Consider the following 22,014-nt stretch of genomic DNA (forward strand, 5'->3'; position numbering starts at 1 on the left):
TGTGTGTGTAGTGAGTTAGTGGAAGTATTTGCAGCCAAAATTTTGCAGGCCAAATAGCCTGTAACCCTAAGTCATCCATTTCTTGGAGCAGGAGAGAGAGCAGAGAACAATGGAAACACGGATATACAATATAATAAAATGTTAGATATTAACAATTGAATAAGTTATTTTGCTATAAATCATGAGCTTAAGGTTTCAAGTCCCTTTAGGGTCATAGTTTTCTTTCCAAAAGGTTGTATGCTCTTTAAAAGCAAAGAGCAACCGTTTCTTAGTAATCCTTGTCTTCCCCACAGCCCCTAATACTAGCATCTCATATATTGCAGGTCTTCAATGAAGACATGTTCAAGAGAATGAAGGAAAACTTTCAGAGACTGATGTTAGTGAAGCAATAGGATATGTGGAAGAAGAAAATACAGACAGCTTGAGAATAGATGAAATAATAGACTATTTCATCCTCATGATTCCATGAATCTATAATTTTTTCACATTTTGTTTTCCATGCAGATATAGTCCAGTATTGTTACATGTAGGGCAGAAAGAAACTTTTATAGGTCCTCAAATTATTCTCTAAAAACCATTCCAGGCTACTTAAAATAGTTTTTCTACTTTCCTTTTGAAAAATAGTTCTATAAATTAACCTGCTAATATTTTTTCTTGTCCACCATGTCACTAAGGAACTCTGTATATCTATCACAAATCCTTTATTTTGCACATTGAATCCTTTGATGGTGGCAGGAGGGATTCTTAACAATATTAACAAATTCATAATAATTTTTTATTTAAAATCCAAAAGAGATACAAAGAGGTACAGGAAATAATAGCTAAGTCAGTCTTCGAGTCACTTCTTATCCTCATCTTCATTCATTTTGACAAATATTTTTGAGTACATAGTGTGAAGCAGATGTTGAAAATCCCATAGATGTTCCTCATAAATCTTATTTCCATCATTCAGAGACATTTGGAGGCTCTAGAATTTCTACCTAAGAGGGCCCTGGGAGTAATAATCTGGTTGGCTGGCAAGGATGCCAACTTTTGTTCTGAAGCTGCAGGTTAATATTGAGTACACTTTTACTTGCATTGCATCTTTATTTGGGGGACTTGGAGGGTTAAATTCCAAGCCGCTTGGTACTGTCCTTGTTGAGGACTGTGTTTTAATAAATTTTTGAACTTTTATTCTGAATCTTTCCAAGATGTCTATATTATTCTCAAATTCTAGTGCCAAAAATTGTACAGAGGACTCTAACGTGGGTGAGCGCAAAGACGAAGACAAACAAATCCATCACTTTATAATTGCTGGGTTTTGCTTATTTGTAAATCTCAGTAATTGTGCTTGCTTTTTGAACAAATTCACTATTCTTTTGGTTCCTTATGACTAGATAATTTTAGCTGAATATCACTGCAAACAATCATTTATTTTCAAAAAAGCGTTCTGCAAAGGAAGCAGTCAGTGATATACAATATGAGTATATTATATTTGAACGGATCCTTCCTTTTGCCCACTCTTTCTATACATTCCTACTCCTCTGTTTCTTCTCTTACTTTTCTATTAAATATATTAATATATAAAATACTATTAATAAATACTCGTACCACATTATTTCTTTTCTTTCATGATCGATCTGTGTGTTTTTTCTTCTTTACTAGATTATAAGTTTCTTAACTATAAAGACATTGCCTAGTTCATCTTTGCATCTCACCAGCCAGCCTCTGGCACATAGAAAACACTAAGAATGGTGAGAGAAGTCACGATGGCAGTGTAGGCAGACTCTGAACTCACCTCCTCCCGCAGACACAGCCAATTTACAACTACTCGTGGAAAAATTACCCCTGAGACAGAACTGAAAACTGGATGAGAGGAACTCCTGCAACAACGGACAATCCTAATTGAGGTGGAAGAGGCAGAAACTCCCTTCTGGAGAGAAAAAACGCAGCCTTCACAAGCCGCCAGCTTCACAGCCGCCCAGGAGCAGCCCACAGGTACGCAGCCTCCCTGGAGGAGCGGGGGCCTGAGCCGGGGAGAACCCTCGCTGTGGGTATTTTGTGGACCCAGCACAATCGAGACAAGTGGCAGAATATCTGACTTTGCCTGCTACTAAAACATTGGGGAGTAGCCCCAGAAAAGCTGGTTCACAAAGAAATTAAAACCGGCTCTTAAAGGGTCCGCACGCAAACTCACCCGTTTCAGAAAGCATCCTAAAATCACCAGAAAGAAAGGTGCACAGTGCTTTGGCGAAAAGAGACTCACCTGAGAGGCCCTGAGTGCATCTCGGTGAGGGGTGAGACCTCTCCAGGGCCTGGGACATTGGTGGCGGCCATTGTTGTGGCCTGGTGTGGGCGTGCTGACACAGACGCCATTGGAGTTCTCCCTGGGGTCTGCTAGCCCAGGGTCTGCCCCACCCACTAGAGCACCGATTTAATCCAGCACAGCCAGGGTGGGCAGCCCACCCTAGAGACTGGCCCCACCCAACAACAAGCCCTCAGGCAACTTGTGGGCCTGCATAGATTGGTGACTGGATTCTCTGCAGCCTGGCAATTGAGCCTAGTTCAGTGGGGTAGGACTTGCACGAGGAGCGGGTGGAGAGTGTGGGGCAGTGGTGGAGTGTGTGGGCTCCCACCGTGGAGAGACTGGGTCCGCTTCGGGAGGTTGGGGCACGCACACAGGGCAGGATTGTGTTGACTGTGTGTGTGGACTGTGGGCAGCAGGGCTTGTCAGCTGCAGAAGACTTGTGCTTCTCAAAGAACCACATAGGGGGTTTGCCCCACCTTCCAAAGTCTGAAACAATTGGGTGCTCCTGTGCCTGAGGCCAGCCCCACACAGCTGCAATCCTCAGAGAGCTGACAAGAGACCTAAAGGCTGGAGGCTTATAGCAATTGTAAGCCCCTGAGCCTAACAACCTGCCACGCTGGGGGCCTACTCACTTAATAGAAATACTGCAACAGGAATGTGCTATTAGAACTTGCAGCCAACTGTGCTGGGGCCCCCCACACGTGATAAGGAGACTGAAGGGCCCACAACAACTACAAACCGCTGAGCATTACAACAGCTGACCAGGAGCATAACTCCGCCTACCTGGGCGCATACAGGGAGAGCAAACAGGCCACAACAGAAGGACACACATAGCCCACATAGGGGTCACCCCTGGAACATTGAGAACTGAGGGAAGCACACTGCAGGACTCCTAAGGCATCACTTGTATAAGGTCACCTATCCAAGAGCAGAAGACGCAGCTGACCTACCTAATACATAGACACAAGCACAGGGAAAGAGGTAAAATGAGGAGGCAAAGGAATACATTCCAAGTAAGAGAACAGGACAAAACTCCAGAAAAGGACCTAAGTGACACAGAAATGAGCAACCTACCTGACAGAGAGTTCAAACTAAGAGTGTTAAGGATGCTCACTGATGTGGGGAGAAGAATAGATGAACTCAGTGAGAATGTCAACAAAGAAATGGAGGATATAAAAAAGAACCAATCAGAAATGAAGAATACGATACTGGAAATGAAAAATTCACTAGAGGGACTCAAAAGCAGAGTAGAGGATACAGAAGAACGAATCTGTGAGCCGGACGAAAGACTAGAAGAAATTACCCAAGCTGAACAGGTAAAAGAGAAAAGAATTAAAAAGAGCGAGGACAGTCTAAGGGAGCTCTGGGACAACATCAAGCACACTAACATCCGTGTTATAGGCGTCCCAGAAGGAGAAGAGCAAGACAAAGGGGCAGAGAATCTATTTCAAGAAATAATAGATGAAAACTTCCCTAACCTAAGGAAGGAAACAGACATCCAGGTATAGGAAGCACAGAGAGCCCCAAACAAGATAAACCCAAAGAGGCCCACACCAAGACACAAATCATAATCAAAATGTCCAGAATTAAAGATAAAGAGAGAATCCTAAAAGCCGCAAGAGAAAGACAAGTTACATACAAAGGAAGCCCCATAAGGCTATCAGCTGACTTCTCAGCAGAAACCTTACAGGCTAGAAGAGAGTGGCACGATATATTTAAAGTGCTAAAAGGAAAAAACTTACAGCAAGAATAGTCTACCCAGCAAGGTTATCATTCAAAATGGAAGGAGAGATCAAAAATTTCCCAGACAAGCAAAAATTAAAGGAGTTTGTCACCAAGAAACCAGTGCTACAAGAAATGCTAAAGGGACTGATTTAAGGGGAAAAGAGAAGACCACAAATAGGAAAAATTATCTATTTCCATGATAAGAGGGCAATGGATACAAATGCACAAAAAAGAGAATAGATATGATATCAAAAACATAAAATGAGGGAGGAGGGAAGTTAAAGAGTAGAGCTTTCAGACAGAGGTCAAACTAAAGAGACCATCAGTTCTGTATAGAAGGAGAAAGGAACAGAGAAGGACTACTAAAACACTGAGAAAAAACAATTTTAAAATGGCTGTAAGTACATACTTATCAATAGCTACTTTAAATGTCAATGGACTAAATGCCCCAATTAAAAGGCATAGGGTGGCTGATTGGATGAAACACCAAGACCCATATATATGCTGCATACAAGAGACACACTTCAGACCTAAAGACACTCACAAACTGAAAGTGAAGGGATGGAAAAAGATACTCCACACAAATGGCAATGAAAAGAAAGCTGGGGTAGCAGTACTCATATCAGACAAAATAGACTTTAAAACAAAAACTGTAAAAAGAGACAAGGGCATTACATAATGATCAAGGGAACAATCCAACAAGAGGGTATAACACTTGTAAATATTTACGCACCCAATGTAGGTGCACCTAAATATATAAAGCAATTATTAACAGACATAAAAAGAGAAATAGACAGTAACATAATAATAGTAGCGGACTTTAACACTCCACTTACACCAACAGATAGATCATCCAAACAGAAGATCAATAAGGAAACATTGACCTTAAATGACACACTAGAACAGATGGACCTAGTAGATATATACAGAGCATTCCATCCAAAAACCGAAGAATACACGTTCTTTTCAAATGCACATGGAACATTCTCCAGGACTGATCACATATTAGGCCACAAAACAAGTCTCCATAAATTTAAGAAGATTGAAATAATACCAAGCATCTTTTCTGGCCACAACGGTATGAAACTAGAGATCAACTATAGAAAGAAAATCAGAAAAGCCACAAATACGTGGGGATTAAACAAAATGTTACTGAACAACGACTGGGTCAATGAAGAAATCAAAGAAGAAATCAAAAAATACCTGGAGACAAATGAAAATGAAAATATGACATGCCAGAATTTATGGGATACAGCAAAAGTGGTTCTAAGAGGGAAGTTTATAGCAATACAGGCCTATCTCAACAAACAAGAAAAATCTCAAATAAACAATCTAACAGTGCACCTAAAGGAACTGGAAAAAGAAGAACAAACAAAGCCCCAAATCAGTAGAAGAAGGGAAATAATAAAAATCAGAGCAGAAATAAATGAAATAGAGACCAAAAAAAAAAATACAAAAAATTAATAAAACCAAGAGCTGGTTCTTTGAAAAGATAAACAAAACTGACAAACCTTTAGCTAGACTCACCAAGAAAAAAAGAGAGAAGCCACAAATAAGTAAAATCAGAAATGAAAGAGGAGAAATTGCAACAGACACCTCAGAAATACAAAAGATTATAAGAGAATACTATGAAAAGCTATATGCCAACCAATTCGACAATCTGGAAGAAATGGATAAATTCTTAGAATCATACAACCTTCCAAAACTGGATCAAGAAGAAGTAGAGAATTTGAATAGACCAATCACCAGTAAGGAGATCGAAACAGTAATCACAAACCTCCCCAAAAATAAAAGTCCAGGACCAGACGGCTTCCCTGGTGAATTCTACCAAACATTCAAAGAAGACTTAATACCTATCCTTCTCAAACTCTTCCAAAAAATTGAGGAAGGGGGGAAGCTCCCTAACTCATTCTATGAAGCCGACATTACCCTGATACCAAAACCAGACAAAGACAATAGAAAAAAAAGAAAACTATAGGCCAATATCACTGATGAACATCAATGCAAAAATCCTCAACAAAATACTAGCAAATCGCATACAACCATACGTTAAAAAGATTATACACCATGATCAAGTGGGATTTATTCCAGGTATGCAGGGGTGGTTCAACATTCGCAAATCAATCAACATAATACACCACATTAATAAAATGAAGAATAAAAATCACATGATTATCTCAATAGATGCAGAGAAAGCATTTGACAGGATACAGCATCCATTTATGATAAAAACTCTGAATAAAATGAGGATAGAAGGAAAGTACCTCAACATAATAAAGGCCATATATGACAAACCCACAGCTAATATCATCCTCAATGGTGAAAAACTGAAAGCTATCCCTCTAAGAACAGGAACCAGACAAGGATGCCCACTGTCACCACTCCTATTTAACATAGTACTGGAAGTCCTAGCCAGAGCAATCAGGCAAGAAAAAGAAATAAAAGGGATCCAAATTGGAAAGGAAGAAGTGAAACTGTCACTATTTGCAGATGTCATGATTTTATATATAGAAAACCCTAAAGAATCCACCAGAAAACTTTTAGAAGTAATAAACGAATACGGTAAAGTTGCAGGATACAAAATCAACATACAAAAATCAGTTGCATTTCTATACACTAACAACGAAGTAGCAGAAAGAGAAATTAAGAATACAATCCCATTTACAATTGCAACAAAAATAATAAAATACCTAGGAATAAACTTAACAAAAGAGGTGAAAGATCTGTACACCAAAAACTATAAAACATTGCTAAAAGAAATTGAAGAAGACACAAAGAAATAGAAAGATATTCCGTGTTCTTGGATTGGAAGAATTAGCATAGTTAAGATGTCCATACTTCCTAAAGCAATCTATAGATTCAATGCAATCCCTATCAAAGTTCCAACACATTTTTCACAGAAATAGAACAAAGAATGGTTTGTTGAGTGAATGAATGAAGGTACTGAACCCTGAACCCTAGAAGAACAGTATAAAATAAATCTTTAAAACTTTAATAAATGGATTCTAAAGCTGTTTCAGATAAACTATTAGCAAGTCCTCAAGTCTAACACTTCTAGAAGGCCCACTAGGGAGGGTCAACATAACCCCGTAAGGGTGTAAACACAGCTGTTGTTCTCTTCAGGATATGATTAGTTTTGATTTATTGCACACATCCACCTGCAAGCCTTCTCAGAGCACACAGAGTCATAATCTCCAAAGTCACCTAGTGACAAGTGGGTCCCTCAGCTCCATTGCTCACCTGGATCAGCAGCTCTCATTTATCTATCAGGCAGCTCAAAACTGCTTCTAGCCTCAAGGCCTGCAAACTTAGACTTTGTCAAATCAAATGGGTAATAATTTACAATATAAGTATCTTTTATAGAATAGTGAGTTATTTCTCTTCTTCTTCATCTTTTTTCCTCACAAAATAAAACCCTGGAATTACAGACTACAAATAGATTTATAGTTAGTGATTTTCTTTTTAAGAAGATATGTGCATTATCCTGTCATTGGTCACAAGGAAGATGAGGCAGGGAGTTGAAAGGATCCAAGTAAACATATCAACATTTCCCCCAAAAGGGCTCAAAGAACATGAATCAGTTTCATGTGGCAAGCCACAGAAGATTCCAGAAGAAAAGAGGGAGATCAGGTAAAACTCAATTTTGAAACTGAAGTAGAAATGTAAAATAGGAAGGAAAGACAGAATGTCCACAAGGGAAGCCATGCTCCCTAAGGAGTTAAAAGGCTAAATCCTGAGATGCTAAATTCTAATCAGGCTTTAAATCAGATCAAATTACCTCATGTACCTATAACTTACCTCCTCTGTGAAGTTTGTTCTTATTTCCAACTGAAATACTACATGGACAATACAGACTTGCCCGTGTGCAGAGAACACCGTAAATGAAGAGCAGACTGAACTTTGTGATTCTCCAATGGAAAAAGAAAGTTATCCTTGTAGTTATCTAACATTACGAACACCACTTAACACAGGATCCCTGCATAAAGCATGCCTTACAATTAATACTCTCATCCATATAGAAAGGGTGTCCCCTTTCATCCTTTCTTAGCAGTCTCTGCAGAGAGAAGGGAACATTTCAAAAATGTATTTACTCACTGGTACAAAATATGTACCCCCCCACACCCTACCCCACAGAAAGCAGAAACAACTACTAGTTTTGGGGTTTCACATGATAATGTGGAACTAACTACCTAATTAATTCTATGTATTTGGAAGCAAACTTTATTTAGTGAAGAATGCGAATTAGGAATTAAAATTCATGTTCAAATCCTGGCTCAATCTCTTAATACATGTACAAGTAATATACTTTTAGTATATTACTTAAGATTTCTTGAATTTTTTTCAATGATAAAATAGAAGGTTAATGACATTTGCCCTAATAACCTCCCTTATGGTTTAGATGATCAAATGAGCTGTTATATTTAAACGTGTTTTATGAACTCTAAAGTGCTATGCAAATATAAACTACTAATTGAACATGTTTGATAACATAAACGTCTTTCATAGAACTTTTTCTGTCATCCCACAAGACAGAAAACTGTTTTGACTCTTTCCTATAACAAGAAAGCATATAAATAAATAGCCATAATGACACATAAACAGTATTTCCATATCTACAAACTACCTGTACCTATTAAAAACAGCTACTAAAATTATAGAGGTAAGCAAATTCTTTCAGGTAATTCCTTTCTCTTGCTTCATTGAGCTTTTGGGAAATATTTTTTAAGTTCTAGTCTATTTCTCCTAACTGGTTTCTGATGTGCATATGAAGGATAACTCTCTAGATGCTCACTCTATCCAGAAAGTATTTACTTAGAGAAAATTAGAATTTAATTTATACTGGATGATCAATACAGACCTTTATGCATGCAATACATCTAATACACCACAGCCACATTAATTTCCCTAGTCAGTGATTAATTGCCTACTCTGGCCCAGGCGCTGGAGAAGGTGCCTGGAATACAACAGAGCGCATGATGGGCAGGGTCTCTGCCCTTCTAAATGTCAAATCCATAGTTTCTTTTCAGAGCTCATCTTTCTCTACCTCGATGACATTTGATTGTGTTGCCAATTCCCCTTCTTGAAACTTTCTTTTCTCTCAATTTTGAAGACATAATTCTTGCTTAATGTAGCAGATACCACTGGCCAAGTGCCCCAACCTGAATTTCCAACGTCTTCTCCATCACCTTCCAGCCAGGGGTAGTGATGTTATATAGTTCTGACCAACCAGATGTAAGATAAAGTCTATGCTAATGTTCCTGGAAAGTCTATGCTAATGTTCCTGGAATACATAGGCAGCACTCATTCTCTTCCTAATTCCTTCTGCTAAAATGTGGATGTGCTGACCAGAGCTGTAGTTCCTAACCTGCAACCATGGGGACAAGTCAAGAGAACAGCTTCATGGCAGTTACAGTCTAGGAGGAAACTATACCCAGCTAACTCTAATTCATCCTCAGTCACAGCTTAAATCTCCTCGGAGAGACCTCTCCCAACCTTCCCATCTAAACTAGCACCTCCTACTAGATATTTTCATAGCACTCTGTGATTTTCCTTCTTATAAGTTGTATATTTTTAGTTCTATATTTCACTGCCCTAGTATTTATTTTACATCTTTCTCCTCCACTAGAAAGCAAAGGGATAATTGTCTTTTTATACCCATTCTGTATTCAGTGTCTCACAGATTATCTAGCACATATTATGTGCTTAGCAAATACATGCTGAAACTTGATGACTTCTCTAGACTTTGTTTCACATTATCCTCTGAGTATCTCTGCTTGAATATTCTGCAGGGCCCTCAAAACCAAAGACTCAAAGTAGATTATATTTGTACTGAATTTCTATTCCCAATTAATGGCATCACCAGAGACCAAAGCCAGAAACATCCAAAGCATCTTTACCTTTGACTCCATTCCCCCTCACATCCAGCTGGCATCCAAGACGTCCTGATTCTATCAGCTTAATGTTTCTTCACCCTCCTCTTCATCACCTTGGTACTGTTAATCCTTCCTTACTTCAAGCCCTCATTATATCCATATTACTACACAGTATCTCTATTGCAGTAGACTGCTCATTCATCTTCCCGTGTATTTGAATCTCTTCCTTATTAATGATCTTCAACTAACCAAGTATACCCATTTTATAGACCAGAAAAACTGAAGATTTAAGAGTTTAAGAAACTTACCTCAGGTCACCCAACTAGTAAGCAGCAGAGCTGGGATTTACACTGGTCTATAACCCCTAAATAAGGAGACCAGGGAGAGATCTTCTAGACAGCATGACCAAAAGCCCCAATCCAGGCATCCTGAATTATAAGGCATGTTTATATATGGATGACCCCCAGAAGTCTGTGTATTTCTTGAAAGAAAAGAAAAGATCTTCTTCATTTCATCCCTCTCCATCCCCCATCACCCATACCTTCCCAAGCACACTGCATAGTATCTGTTCCATTGTAGGGTATCAAAGGATTTTTGAGACAAAAAGGGAAAAAAAATAAAGGGAAGACAAATAAGGAAGGACTCATCCAAGGGAGAGAAAGGGAGGAGGATCCAAGGCAATAACACATGAGGGAGAAAGAGATAGGAACAGAAAACATAACTCACTTTGTTTAGACTCTCGTTCAGAAGTTATGCCTTTGCAAAAAAAATGTTAGCTTGAAGTTTGGTGGATGTGTTACTTAGTTCAGCACAGGGAAAATTCCCACTTGGCCTTTTCCCTCAGGAACATTTATGAAGAGTTAAGAGTTATATGATGATGTGAAGTAAAGAAAGTCAATTCACATATACCCTTTCTCAAGTAAAAGTTAGCAGCTAAGTGCCACCAAGTAAATCACCTCTCCTCTAAAAGCTCTGCCCTCTCCCCTTCAAAACAATTACAGTCTTAAAAGCCAGATTGATTTGTCACTTTTTTTTTTTTTTTTTGCCATTTTGTGCTTTAAGAGTAATTTGGGACTGTATTTAGGGCTGCAATTTCTCCTTTAAAGCAACTAAAAGCCTTAAACTTTTCAGTCTGTTAATTAACCTTCCATGCCATTTCACCCAAATAATCTTCTGGAAATTTAACAACGCACCCCCAAATCTTTTGTAGGCTGGTTTTGCCTCAGCACGACTAACTCACTCAGTATCATGTTTCTCATAGGCGGTGGCTGAAATAAAATATGCATACTATGTAATTGGAAAAAGATTCCGTCTCATTTGCCTCAGCTGTTCCTCCTTCTTGGAAGTGCAGAGGGAAAGAAGGCAGCAAGAATACCTTCCTGCTGACAATTTAGAAGAAAAGCCATCCTCCCAGAGCCACATCAGCAGGGGCGGATCTGAGTTCTCTGCAGGCTTCTAACAAGGCCCTTAGACCTTGAGACACTCATCACTGTCCCTTGACATTGAATGAGAAGAGTTTCAATAAAGCAATATGGTGTGCAATTACAAAATGCATCTTAAGTGCCCCCTATTCATTGGCACTCTTCCATTTCCAAAATGCTCTTGTTCAGCTTTTCCAAAAAAAATTTTACCTCTAACCAAAGTGCCACATATGCAGAGATAGAAAACATTTTTGTTTTTATTTTTCTTATGTGTTTCCATAATACTTGTAATAAAACATATTAAAATGAGAATCTTTCTCATTAGGCTGGAGTTTACATAGGAGACTTTAAAATTTTATAAATTTACTATCACTTTTATTTTCAGCTCTCTATTATTTAGAATTTAATTGTTCAATTCATGAAATAATCATAGCTAGCACTAATTGCACTTTGCATGTGCCAGACACTGTTCTAAGTGCTTCATGTATATTAATTTTGTCCTCAAAAGAATCCTTTGAGGTAGGTGCTATTACTGTCACTCCTATCTTTACAGATAGGACAACCAAAGCACAGAGAGGTTTTATAACTTGCTTACGTCACAGCTACTAAGTGGTGCCCACACCATAGTGCCTCTTACTTATACAGGCCATCATATATGTGTCCACTACTTCTCTTTTCCTTCCTTCTATGTTCCTTTTAGGGCCGTTTTATCTATGTATTCTTTTAAAGAATGCTTACCTTTAGAGAATGTCATCAGTATACAGGGGAGATACAATAAGGCATACCCCCAAAGTCACGGTAGCAAGAGAAAAATGTGGCCTCGGAGAATCCTGCAGAACATGTGGCAGAAGAAGTCAGTGCTCCCTGAATATTCATGGATCCCTTACTTTTCCAGCTTTCCTTGAAGTTGGAGGAAGCCGTGTGACTGGTTCTGGCCAACGGTCTTTGAGCAGAAGTAAAGCCAAGTGAAAAAGTGTACTAGGAGGACAGTGTGTCAAATGCCACTGAGAGGTCAAATACAGTGTGAATTGAGAATTGAGTACAGGATTTAGCAATATGGAGGCCATTACTGAACATGATAAAAACAGTTTCTCTGTAGAAATTCATTAGTAGCTTCATTATAGAGTATAAAAATCTACTTAGCTAGTTGGTACAGAATTGGGGTATATAGAAGTTAATCAATGATTGGCATAGAGTTATGGAACCTAGATGCTTCTCCCCAAACCTATGCTGTTCTCTTACCTAACCCATTCAGAAGTCTGTTTTGCTTTCCGTGTTCCATAACACATCCACATACTCATACATGTGTGTCAAGTTGTCATAAATTGAACTATTGGTCCCAAGTCTTTTAATCTCCTATAGTAGTGCTATACATCTGTACTTTTGCCATGGTCCTATGGTAAGTAGAGTATACTTCTAAGCCCCATATGACTTGATCATATGATTTGCTTTGGCCAATGGGACATTAGCAGAGACAACCTGAGCATAAAAATTGAAATTTTCTTGAGCACTTGGACTTGCTCTCTTGTACACCTACACAGTCCTGAGACAGTCCACACACCCAGGATAGTCCACTGGTCCCATATAGACAACCAAAACTAACCTGCAACCTGGAGCCCAGTCCAGCCAACATCAGCTAAACTTTAGCTGACCTGTAGAGACATGACTGGGAAATAAATGATTTTTTTCTCTAGAAGCCGCTGAGTTTTTGCAGGGTTGGTATACAGCACTATGATGACTAGAGCTGCCTGAGACAAAATTTGAGTTATAAATTTCTCAAATGTCCTTTAAGAATAAGGCACAAAGTTTCACCTGGACTCTTCTCTAATTATAAGCCTGAGATTGATCCCAAAATGCCATGAAGTCACTCCGCCCAATACCCACACCACACAGTAAAATTGGTTCATTTTCTTCTTCAAAAAAAAATCAAAGACTTGATGAACTGAAAGGGACCTGAGTAGTCATGTCCAACCACCTCTTTTTATATCTGAGAATACCCAGGAGGTGACATGACATGTCAAATATCACACTACTAATCACACAGAACAGCCATTAGAATCCAGATTCCGAACTATTATTTCAGAACTATTTCCACTGTGTCACACTGCCTGTCTTAATTCCAAACTGAGAACTCTCAGGTTCAAGCTATATTTGGAAACCAGAAATCTAGGACTCAACATTGTAAACACTCGTTCTCTCGTCTCCCACAGTATCCTCTTTCCCTTTTAATAAACTCCTTTCTCTCCAGTGTCTGAACCACTCCAACACACACAAACACGCACACACGCACACAGACAGGTGAATTCAGTCTTTAGTTTTTCTTTAGACTGTGATTCTATATCCTCTAAAAATCTCTGTTCCATCAACAATTAACATACGTGTTTAAAATTTTTCATTGGAAGATGTTATAAAAAGTGGTGTGCCTAATAGAATTATAGTTATTGAATTAACAACTTCGTTTTACAGGTAAGGAAATTGAGTCCTAAAAAAGATGACTTGCCCAAGGTCGTACAGCTGGAAAGCAGAAAAGAAGAGACTAAATCCCAGGATTCCTGATTCCTCTCTAGAACCTCCCAACCCATGCTGTTTATAACTAACAATAAACATATATTTGTGCCTTTGTGGTTATTAACCCCATCACTTCAGGAGAAACTAATTTTGGATTTTTTTTTCAATATATTCCTTCTAAACATCTTTTTTTGAATATGAAGATAATGATATCTTCATATATGACACACATGTGTCATCTTTTTGATAATGAAGATAGAGGTTTTCGTAGTAGAATATAATTCAAATACTCCTGACGGGTTTCAAAAGTCAACGTGACTTTTACTCTCTCAAAAAGACCATCTCTCAAGAGAATAGTAACTTGCCTTGGCACTGCTGTGCTTTGAAACAAAACGATAATTTGTGTATTTAAAAGGTACTTTTCATTCATCGCAGAGCTCAATGCTTACAAAAACAACTCATTAACTGTTTCTTCACCTTTGCCTCCTTAGAAAAGAGGAGAAACTCAAATGCTCAAAAACTAAATCATTTGCCCAAGGTTCGATAGGAAGTCACTTACTTAGCCCATTGCCTCTAAAAAGTTCTGAGAACTTTAGTATATTAGTACTACTACTAATAACTCCCACAAAACTAGCATTCATTGAAGTTATACTGTGTTCTAGTCACCATGATATGACTTTTACATGCATTAACTTATTTATTCCGTGATGATGATAATCTTAGTATGTAATATTATCATCCTCACTTTACAGATGAGGAAGATGAATCTTAGAGGTGTTAAATAACTTTCCCAAGGTGACACAGCAGAATGAACATGCCCAATTTCTGGCAAAGATGTCATGCCTTCTTAGAAAATATTACCAGGTCAAGATAGGGAACGGATTTTGACCAGAGCACTGAAACAGTGAATGAAATGGTTTCTGAGGTTTTCATGGCGAATTGCTGTAGATACATATACCTACTTGTTTGAGGCACTGGGAATCATGAAAAAAAAAATGGATTTGAGCTACTCCATAAAGGTAAATTAAAAATTGGCCTTTGATGTTAGAAGTCAGGATTGTGGTTTCCTTTGAAGAGGAAGGAGTGCTCATGACTGGGAGGGAAGCCCAAGGATTCTTCCGCAGTGTGGGGAATGTTCTATATTTTGTTGTGGGAGGTTGTTACATAGGCATATTTATTTTGTAAAAATTCATTGCACAGGACACTTATGATTTATGCAGTTTTCTGTGTTTATGTTATATATCATTAAAGCTCACATTAAAATTAATCTTTGAAAATATCTAAAAACATATTCAGAATAGAATTGCTGTCTACCTCTAAAGAAACTTTACATTTACCAGTTGTGAAACAGGTGAGGTAGGGTAACAAAGTTTACATTTATGGACTTTGATGATGACAGGCCTTTTTCAGTTCCATCCCAATTAAGGATTTCTAAGCTTCAACACTCTTACCTATGAAAATAAAGTGACTGAGCTCAATGAGATCTATTATAGTGTCAGCTATATTCTTTGTTACTTCATCTTCCAATGAAGGTTTCTGTTTACCTTGTATGTTAGTCCAAAAAACAGATACTAAGATGGAATTAAATACGCAATAGATTTATTGGGGAAAATGTCGGAGGAGGCTGAGAGAGGTGTCAGACTGCAATGCAAGTCCGAACTTTACGAAGGTGAGAGGGCAGGGGTCATGGAAACAGATAATGCTTGAAAGGAACCTAGTTTGGGGAGGGGGAGAAATAACGAATTCAGTTTTGACATATTGAGCACAAAGTGTTTTTAGACATCAATTCTGAGACGTCAAAGGGCAATACGGGTCTGGAGTGTGCTGCAGTTGCACATCCGCGAGTCATCTGCATGTAGGAGGTAATGAAGCCAGAGGCATAATGAGAGAGCATAGGGACAGGTACCAAGTGAAAAGAGAAAAGGGCCTCAAGCATTGAAGAATTCTGATACTTAAAGTTAGGAGAGAGAAGGATGAGCCTGCAAAGATAAGAAGTCCACCAACAGGTAGGAAGAAAACAGAAAAAGATTGTGTCCAGACGGTCAAGGGAAGTAAGAAATGATCAACAGTGACAAATGCCACAGGAAGGTCAAGTAAGAAGCAGCCTGAAAATGTCCATTGGATTTAGAGACATGGAAGCTATTGTTGATCTGAACAAGATCCACCCTAGTTCAGTGATGGGGACAGGCCAATCTCCCTATAAAGTGTGGGGGGTGGGGGGCGGGGGGGAGCAGGTAGGGAGACAGGGTGGAGATAGTGGACAAATCTAAAGGGCGAGTGAGCAGGTTGGCTTTTGAGAGGATGCAAACAGCTTCTCTATTAAACAAGAGGAAAGGAAAATGGATTAGACACAGATGTAGGCGGAGATATGTTTGGAAATGGGAAGATGAGAGATCACAATCTTATCTAACAGTTTCCATTTTCTCTGTGAAAATATCATCTTCTGTGAGCAATGGAAAGGATAGAGAAGTTTGAGGATTATGGAGAACAGAGAGTTTGAAAATCTTTTCAGAACATGGGAGTGGGAATTGACCAAATACATACAGCCAGTGAAAAGGCCCATTTGCAGTTGTTGATTATACATTTATAGCAGTTCCCATGAGCCCTGCTGTGTGACCTTCTACAACCAGCTTGGGCTGTTAAATGCAAGCACAGGAAGGGCAGATCTTTGGGTTAATCTGGGGCTGACTTTATGCCTGATGGGTTCAATGAAAACCCAAAGGTAAATGCATTTAGTGGTATTGTCCATGGTATTATTGAAATAATAACAGTATATAAATAATAATAACCCTCCTTGTAGTTGAAGAGGGAAGTAAATAAAGGAAAAGAGTAATGGATTGAGACAATGCAAGGAATCATGGAGAGAACCCCAGTACCAGAATATTGTTGTCCTCTAACTTTAAACGACTCTTATAAAACTAGTTTGGTTCCCAGGAAAAATCGTGCTATAAATCTTACATTTGAAAAATCAACTGCATTTATGTTAGCAAACACAACCAAAAAAATTTCCTGCCTTCATGAAGTCTGTATTCCAGGGAAGTCAGGCAAACAATATTTATTCTAGAGCAATACTATCCAATAAGAATATCAGGGGAGCCATACATGTAATTTTAAATTTTCTAGTAGTCATATTAAAAGAAGTAAAGAAAATAGGTAGACTTTCCAGATAAAAAATAGGAATATACTTATACTGAAAAATTATTCCTTGCTTATCTGAAATTCAAGTTTAACTGGGCACCTTGTTCTTTTACTTGATAAATCTGTCCATCTAAACTGGTGAAATAAATCTTAAGATTCTGTTTCTTCTTTTATCATTTCAACATGTAATCAATGTCTAAAAAGTTGAGATATTTTAAATTTTAATTAATTTAAATTTAATAATTTTAATTTTTATTATTTTCTCTAATACTGTTTATTATTATTTTATTTAATAATTTAATTTAAATTAATTAAAATGAAAATTCAGTTTCTCATTCACACTAGCCACACTTCAAGTGTTCAGTAGCCATCATGTGACTAGTGGCTACTGTATTGGACAGCACATCTAGACTATAAACTCCTAAAGTCATGGGTGATGTACGCCTTTGTTATCTCCCCCATTGCCTAGCATAATCGCAAGGCTCTGCAATTACTACAAATAGAGGGAGATACATTTGAATAGAAAATATATACAAAAGATATACAATAACGACCAGAGAAGAGAAGTAGTATATGTATTGAACAAAAGAACCTTCTAGAAACCCAAGAAATTATACCCTTTGGACAGAAACTTATATGAAAAAGATGGTCCTTAGAGAAACAGTTTTATAACCAACTGGAATCTAATTTTAAAAGAAAAATATATATCATGTACTTCAGCAATATATACAGAGAAAACGAGAAGGTGTCTTGTAAGAAAGTTTCAATCCCAACATGCACCAGATATTTCTTTCTCTGCATTTTACATGGAGCTTAATTCCTAACATGAATATATGTTCCACAAAAACAGCATAAGAAACTCCACCCCTGTAAAGACCACAAAGAAAAACTCGTCCTAAGAGTTCCACAGAGCAAAGAGTCATGAAGTTCGGTATCTCTGGTGAGCATGGCTATTTTCTCTAAATCCTCTCAGGGTGTTTTCTGTTTTCCAAAATGAAAGCAACCTGGAAATTATTTACTTCACCGTGGAGACCCAGAAGAGTAATGGCAAGCTGAAAGCTCACAAAAGAGAAGGCTGAAGCTGTCCTTTTCCTCAGGGAAAAATAATCTGAGTCTGATGCAATGCAGTCATTTTTCCCTGCCATTCTCTTTATCTGCCGAAGTTGTGCTTTCCTAGGGCAGTCATCAGGCAGCTCTTTCTTGGTTAGCAGAGAGAACTCTGTATGAATTCTAAACCTGCAATGTGATCCGTCTTGGAGAGAGGAAAATATAAGAGGAGAGGGAGATAATTCTTGTATTGATATTTACATTTTCCAGAATGTATAAAACTATCACTTAAAATTAATTGCTCACCAGACCAGGAACCACTGAGAAAATGTTGTTTTGTTCAGAGAGGATACTGACCTGGAGCCCCCTTGAATCGGAGGCACTGTTCTAATTATTCTCCCCTCTTCACTCTTCAAATGAGCCCCCTTTAATGGTTCAGTTTGTGAAAAGTTCCCCTCCTTTGTATTTTTAGTCTGCTGAAGTTTAGAACTCATTATATCATTTTTAATTAACTAAAAGGTTAATCTTATAAACTTCTGAACTGATAAAACAATAATTGCTTTCCAGTCTACAAATGGATTTTTTTCAGTGACAATTACAGGACCAATTTTTGAAGTTAGAATCTGTTTTGGTAAGGTTAATGTCCTGGCTTGTGGGGGAGGATGGTATAAAAATTTTAATGATCTTAGAGTGGTTGAGTAATGTTTGAACATTGGAAAGATGACATCTAAGTACACTACCCGCGAGTAGTTTATTGAGGCAAGAACTCAGGAGCAACCCAAAAAGAAAGGTCACCATTTAGCAGAGAGTCATTTACTTCTACTACTTAGCATTTACTAAGAACTGACAAGTTATGAGTCCTTGAGCACATTCAGCACACAAGAACAACACTTCTGATCTATTTCTTCCCCTTAATCTCCCAAACCTGTATAAGAACCCTACCAAAAGATAACATGGCCCAGGATGGAATTAGAGTCCTGGCTGGAAACAATTCAACCCTCCTTCATCCAAAAAATAATGCATTACCAGCTCTGTTGTACACATACAAACTTGTTGGAAGACAATCTCTGTGGGTCTCACATTTATGCACATTTTGCAAGAGAAGCACTGATTACTTCTTTATTCTGGACTATATTTTCAACGATGTTTGTACAGCAAACAGCCTTGGAAGAAAAAGACGGTATGTCCCTCTGGAACAAAGGGTGATACTTTGCCTGCTATCATCCAATAAAATAGAGATAATGCCTCCCTGAGAGCAAACACAGGAATGCTTACTGCCCATTGGAAAATATTTGGGTTCCCTAAATTCAGGGTTCCTCTCCTGTAATGCAACCCACTGCGTGTGCAGGTGTCACTTGGCTCTTTTTTGTTTTCATTATCCTGTAGGGTTCAGGGAACCGGCAAAAAAATGCCTATATTCTGACCATCGCTATTATAGTGACTAATAAACAGTCCTTTGTTTCATACCCAAGAGTCTTGTGTCTTCTACCGGTATCCATGAAACTGTGGCAGTCTCACTTGTTAGTTTGCAAGCAGGGTAAAATCTCAGACTCTTCCCAGTTCTTCACAAGAATCAGCTAAGAAAAGATGCACAGTGATATAGGCTTTTACCACTCCAATGGCTGCTCCTGATGTATTCCTTACAGCTGAGGCTGGAGCGGGCCCGAAAGTGAGGGCTTTCTGGATCACAGGTTCTCAACCAGCTGCAGCATACTGGTATACTGCAAACCCTTCGTCGGTGTTCAGTTTGCGCTCAATATGGAAAATGTTTTTTTGATGCAACTGAGGACACATACCCTTATGTTGACGTCCATCAGATAGGATGCTGAGCTGACCTGACCGTGCACTATAATACAGAATACAGTATCCCTTGCTGAGAGCAAGAGACAAGAGGTTAAACTCAATCTAGCATGAAAGGGAAACTGAGCATTTACTGGAACATGTGAGGATTTTGCTTCGTGAATATAAAAGTATTATCAGAGCTTTCAAAAACCTAATTCACATAGAGACCAGGGCTGAAGGCCCTAAGGATTACTAGTTGAAGAATATGGTGACTTCAGTGAGTTTTTTCAGTTTTCCAAAACTTTCTCTTTTTCAAAAAAACTAGTATTCACCTTTTCATCTTTTCAAGTGTGTTTCCCTCCAGTCTAGAATTCAAATGTGTGCCACAAAGACATAAATGATATGAACCATAGATCTGGAATATCCAAGCCCAGTATCCCTGAGAACCACCCGCCCACGCCCCCTCCACATGAGGTTGATTCTCACAGGAATTTACAAGTCACACCAGGGTCTAGATACAGAGCTGAGCAATAGATGCTGCTTACCCAGTACCCTTTCTCTCTGTGAACCTTACTTAGTGTCCTTTTAGATGCAGTGGGACAATGCCCTCTCCTCAACCCTCTAATTCTCTAAAGTAGCTCAGCATACATGCTGTATAAACAGATTTAGAGATTTATTCCTCTGGGGGTAAGCCCCAGATCTCATATATAAAGCTTTACCAGTCATACTTAAGGGATAAGATAAGAGAGATGTAGTTCACGAATCCTTGCCAGAGGGAGGCCTCCAGAAGGTCATGGGCCTCTGGAGAGAAATCCCAAGAGAAGAGAGGGATTCCACATACCACAGACAACAAGTGACATGATGCAAAGAAGGCCAAAGACCAATCGGCTTGACTGAGCCCATCCCTGCCCTGCCCTGTGAAGCATGTGGCAAACACTAACGTGGGAGAGCTCCCTCCATGCCAGTCAGAGCAAACGTTTTGGTTTCCTCCCTAATGATAAGCTGCCTATGAAGTCCTGGAGGTTGCACTATAGGAAGTGACTTCCTCTAACATTATCTGGAGAACAGAGAAAAGTGATTTCTCTTAGAAATAATGTCGCTCTTCACCTTTGCTTAAAAGTAAAAAAAAAAAAAATGGAGATAAATATTTTAGGTTAATGTGCTAACTGACCACTGCTATGTTTACAGTCTTACTCTCAAGGAAAACCTTGCTGTCTTTCTACTAAAGACGCCTTAAATAATAAAGCCCTTTTCAGGAAAGTCCAATTTGAGGATGGCTATATATGTTTTAATGAAGACTTTTGACCCCTGGGAAATATAAGAAGGAACATCTAGACATAGGGATAATAGATTTTCTGTCTTTTAATCCTGATGGGAAAGTTTATTTTGAAGAATTTCAATTCTTAATGAAGATACACAACAGATGACAGAACTGATTAGCTGCTAAGAGCTCAATTCTTCCCCAGCAATCTAGTCAGTTTTGATTCCCTATTAAAACTCAATATTTAGGTCCACCAGTGAGAGAGGGACGGAAAATAATGTCTCTTGCTTCCAACTCATAATGGCCTCCAGCTCTGCTTTGCCCACTTTAAGTAGATTGCTTAGTTTGGCCACTTACACTGTTTTTTCTGGAAACCACTCATCCTTCTTCTGGGTTGCACTCCTAAACCACTGGAAGTTGTCTGGCTGAGAAGGAATTAGAGTCCAAGTACTTTTTTATGACTTTATTTTACTTGCTCCTTTTGAGCATCTTGCACTTTAACAAACACAGAAAACAAATTTATTGACAACTTTTTACAATGATATCCTACAGGAAGATTTTGCTGATACCCACTCCCTTCCAAGTTTTCCTGGAAAAGAAAAACTTCTTCAAACCATGCCGAATCAAGCTGGTGACTCCCATGGAAAAGTTTACCACAGAAACATTTGCAATCAGTTAAGACTTTGGTCCCATAGTGCTTTGCAAAGGAAGCTGAAGACAATTGGGAATGGAAATAGACTTCTATATGCCAAACATTAGAGCTAAGCTTTAAAGAATCACTCACACAAGATGCATATTTTTCTCATTGTTCGGTGCCTGGTGAATGGAGATGACTGTGTCTTTAAGATTTTTATTCACTGTATTTGTGTCTGCATCTGTACAGAACATTATCGTCCACTTGGCAGGTCACCGAGACTTGCCCACATCTGTTTCTGCTTTCATTTCTATTACCCTATTCATTCTGGCCAGCGC

This window comes from Ceratotherium simum, chromosome 1 (assembly GCF_057802395.1).
Source record: "Ceratotherium simum simum isolate JZ-2026a chromosome 1, ASM5780239v1, whole genome shotgun sequence".
Lineage (NCBI taxonomy): Eukaryota > Metazoa > Chordata > Mammalia > Perissodactyla > Rhinocerotidae > Ceratotherium > Ceratotherium simum.